The sequence below is a fragment of the Poromitra crassiceps genome, assembly GCF_964638095.1.
Source record: "Poromitra crassiceps genome assembly, chromosome: 14".
NCBI classification, from domain to species: Eukaryota; Metazoa; Chordata; class Actinopteri; order Beryciformes; family Melamphaidae; genus Poromitra; species Poromitra crassiceps.
The window spans coordinates 19552005-19556757 of NC_139633.1; positions in this window are offsets into that span (position 1 = coordinate 19552005).

A 4753-nucleotide genomic window follows, 5' to 3' on the forward strand; every position below is an offset into this window, starting at 1 on the left:
GAACAGTGCTAACTGGTGAATTAATTTATTTGCAGTTCTTTGGTTTTGCACCCACTCAGACAAGACAAATCATTTATTTGGCACAGCCAGACAGTATGTATTCAGGTACTGATCAGGTCGAGAGGTGAGGTGACACTTTCTAAACATAAACATGAAGATTGATTCTTTTTAGTCAAGAAAGTTGGGTCCTCCTGCATTAAAAACAGCTGAGAAAACTTGTCTTAAGTCTGACCTGATGGCACAGAGAGTTGGTTTGCGGCCCAGCAGTATTGAGGCCTTAGTCACCGATGTTCCCGGTGTTCTCCCCCCTGACCTCTGCAGAGACATGAGCAGACGGTTATGAGTCAGAAAACCACAGACATCTGAGCTTTTACTGACATGGGGAGTTGGTTTTGTGCTCAATGTGCGTGTGATGCTTGACGAAACCTTTGCAAAAGACATCTAGACTCAGTCTGGGATCTGTCTATGACGTGTCTGTAGCAGTAGGGATTCCAGTAGAGTCTGTTGCTCTGGATCTCTTTGCAGTCTGTCCAGTGTCCATTTCTGTGAATTGCCTGTAGGAGGCGCTGTGTCACTCTGTGTATCTGCCAGTAGGAGGCGCTACGCTGCTCTGTCAGCTGGTGATGTTAAAGACAGGGCAATGCTGTAATAGAGAGCCCCAGGGATGACGTATTTTTGTAGTCGGAATGCGGAAGTCGCGGACTTACGGGTTCTTCACTGTTTCTGCCTATGGGATTTTTGAATGGGTTTGAATGCTTCAAATAAGGTTTGTGGGTCCTTAATGTTCAGCGGGATAATCTTCACACATGAGGACCACTTTCATGAGTTTTGAAGCATAAATGCGAGCCCTAGAAGTAAAAAGCTCGTGCTAAGCTAATCCAGAACTACACACAGTGTAGGCTTCCCCGTCACGTCACCACTCAACCTGGAGTGTCGTTGATGTGTGCGCTGCTGTGCACTGATTACCCCGGGTTGAACCAGGTGAGCGAAAGAGAATTTCCATGTTCATCCTTTGAACTGATGATGTTATTGACGTATCAACAGTGTAGTCTCATTTAGCCGTTTGCTAGCTAGCCGCCCTTTTAACGGCACGTAAAAGCTTAAAAACTCATAAAAGTGGTCGTCATGTCTGAAGATTATCCCGCTGAACACTGGTTCGCGTTTGATTAAGCTTGCGATTTCTACACACTGTGTTCACACTGACAACAACACAGAGCATAAAGAGTGAGATAGATTGGAATTAAACAAGTGAGCAGCTGTTTATCTGACTGAGCTAGAGTCAGAGGCTGACTAGACTCCTACATCAGCTTATTTCTATTAGTGTTCAAACTACTGATGATGATAAAAGATCGCATCACTGGTGCTGCCTGAGGCAGGGACACGTTCATCTGAGTGAGCTATAGCCCACTTCCTCTTGTAATGCTTTCATTGTAGCTTTAAACCGCGATCTGTGACTGTTGAAGTAGGTCTGGCAAGAAGGAGATAAGAGAGGAATATGAGTGTGCGATTTGAAAAAGAAAGTTGCACTTCACAATTAGGAAGTTCTTTACCGGACTTAAGAGCCTGAAAATCTTAAGTAAATATCCTGCAGCTCAGTCAGATAAACAGCTTCTCACTTCAATTCCAACCTATCTCACTCTTTATGCTGTGTTGTTGTCAGTGTAAACACAGTGTGTAGAATTCATAAAATGAACTCCGACCAGCTCATAGCTCAGCAGGATGAGATGCTGTGTCTGTGTCATTACCTGACAGGTGGGCTATTGGTTTGATTCCCGATGGAAGAGCCATATTACAGCACCACCCTATATTTAAAGTTACAGCACCACCCTATATTTAACGTCACCAGCTGTTTACGCCTAGTGGCCAACTTTAATATCCTCAAACTAATTAGAAGTGTAATAAAAACTAAAAGAAGATTGTTAGGCCTACAAATAACTTTGCTGCCTACAAAAAACACAGATGAAAGTTCAGTATTTTGGCTGTGCACATCCAAGATGAGAGCTCACAAACTCTCTCTCTGAAGGTAACTGACATACACAGTGAACCACAAAGGCACTGCCGATGCTGTATTTCTTTCTGTATGACTTTTGAAGTGCCTGGCTATAGGTCAAAATCTGGAAAAGGCTATATTTTAGCTTTTAGTCAATTTAGAAATAGTTAAGTAGTCTCGGTTATGGCAAGAGATTAAATTTCTGGACTTCCAAACATCAATTTAGACTCTAGATCACCTTTCTAAATTGATTAAAAGCAACAATACAGTATAACAATTTCCTGGTTTCAGCCTCACTATTTATATAATTCATGCTAATTTCCAGTTTTGGCAATTAATTTGTCCCACAATCCCGCTGTAAAAAGTTCGACCTGTCTATGAAAATAAAATATTGGGGGGAAAAGTTCGACCTGTCTTTCACAGTGCACTGTCTCATTAACTTTTTACAGTGGGATATTCACCAAAACCTCTCTCTCTCTTTGTCTCTCACCCAATTTCAGCGCTCTCAACCAATTTCAGCTGTAAAGCACCTGACTTTAGTGTCAATATAATTTAACTTAATTTATTATTTAGTGTTGTTATTACTAAAAAAAACTATGATTATGCACTGTCAAAAAATATTATGAGTTATGTAAGGGATAATGTATATTGAGGCGGTGATTACGGGGGAAATAATGACCGACAGGTGGATTGAGCCCGACGCGCCAGCGGAGGGCTTAATCGTTCACCTGAAGGTCATTATTTCCCAGTAATCACCGCCTCAATATACATTATCCCGCTTAGAACACGGCCTACAACTAAATCATTCAATAATCTGACAAAAATAATTATTCAAATAGATTTTTTAATAGCGTTTTCAACGACAAAGTGGTTTCATTCGTAATTGGCACACAAGACACCACAGCTGCAACTGGTTGGCCTAATTAGTAGTGTCCTGCTGACAAAAAGCTCTTATCAACTGATTAATCCAGGTGTGGCAGAGCAGCGGTCGGTTGTCGAGAAATAATGACCGGTGAATATTGTTGATTGACCAATCAGAATCGAGTATTCAAGAGAGCCGTGTTCTAATTATTATTATTATTTGACTAACTTGACTAAATAAAATCATGATGAGGTTGACTAAATAAGAGCTTAAGAGAAAATGGATTATAGCTCACTCAGATAAACATGTGAATGTTGTGTGATATGCGAAGGTTGTTGGTTCAATCCCAGCCTCAGGCAAAGTACTCACATTATAATCAGCAGCAGTGATCCTTCTTTATCATCACCAGTAGTTTGAACACTGATAGAAATAAGCTGATGAAGAAGACTAGTCAGTCCCTGACTCTAGCTCAACTCACTGGTACAAATCTCACCTGTCTCACTCTTTATGCTCTGTGTTATTGTCAGTGTAAATACTGTGTGTAGAAATTTATTTTTACACCTAGCAGCAGCAAACCACACCCAAGAAAACAAAACATACTTCCGATGTCAGTAAAATTTCAGCTCTCTGTGGTTTTCTGTCTCATAACCCTCAGCTCATGTCTCTGCAGAGGTCAGGGGGGCAGAACATCCCCCCCCTTAGATCCAGGCAGTGCCAGCTGAACGGGATTAGAACCCACAACCTCTGGCCCCGGTGTCTCTGTGTGTATTATTCCTTCACACCACCAGCTGCCCTTCACACTCAAGGCTCTTCTCCGGGTGCTCTTGTCTCTTCCCTCTGCCTGTCACCATTGAAAACTGACTGAGGCTCGAACCCACGACCGCAAAAGTGGTTAAGGTCTCAATATTGCCAGGCAGCAAGCCTACTCTCTGTGCCACCAAGTCAGACTGATTGAATGAGGTTTTCTCAGGGCTTTAAATGACTCTTTCTTCTGCCTGGACATTCAAAACTGACTGAGGATCGAACCCACAACCTCAAAAGTCACTGAGGCTCAAACCCACAAGCTCCAAACTGATAAACAGCAATCCAACTCTCTGAGCTAGTGGGTCATAGTCATTAAGACTAGAAGATTAAAGTATAGTCTTTATGCATCTTAAAATATGTTTTGAAGGGACCTTTTAAGGTCATGTAAGTTGAATAGTATTTGAATTCTATTAATATGACTATTCGCCTTGCACAGAAAACCTTTTACTTTTATACTTGAGTACATTTCAGAGCCTGTACTTTTTGACAAGACACACAGCCTGCGCTGCCTCTGATTGGCTTGCCCTGAGTTTCTTACCATAACCTTAACTCATTGAGTGCCAGCCACTTTTGGAGAACGGACGCTCCCAGTGCCAGAGTTTCAGAGCGTTTTCAGTGATTTCTCGAGGCCCACAGAATATTGTGTGATATTACTATGTAAACACCGAACACGCACAAAGAACGATGAGACTCTCTTCTATCATCTGCAAAAAAAGTTTATTGATCCCATTTTCCGTTCTTTAGTTATGAGCCGGAGAAGATAGGCTGTTTTGAGCAAAAAGACACTTTTCAAATTAGAAGCTGAGTTATTCCGCCTTTTGTGAAATGCAGCATTTCAAGCACATTCACTGAGTCTGAAGATAATATTTTCTGATGTAGTGACGTGGTGTAGTTGTGTGGTGCCTGCGTGCCCCACCCCCCTCTCCCCCCCTCAGCTGCAAACTCCTCCCCACACTAACACACAGCCTAACACGCACCCAGTCTATTTTCGGAGCGCTCCGTTTTTTTGCGCCGGCTCCCAGCGCGACAAGGAAATGCCAAACCGGACTGCAGGGAAAGGTTTGGCCCTTCGGCGTCGGGTGCTGCCTTTCTGGCGG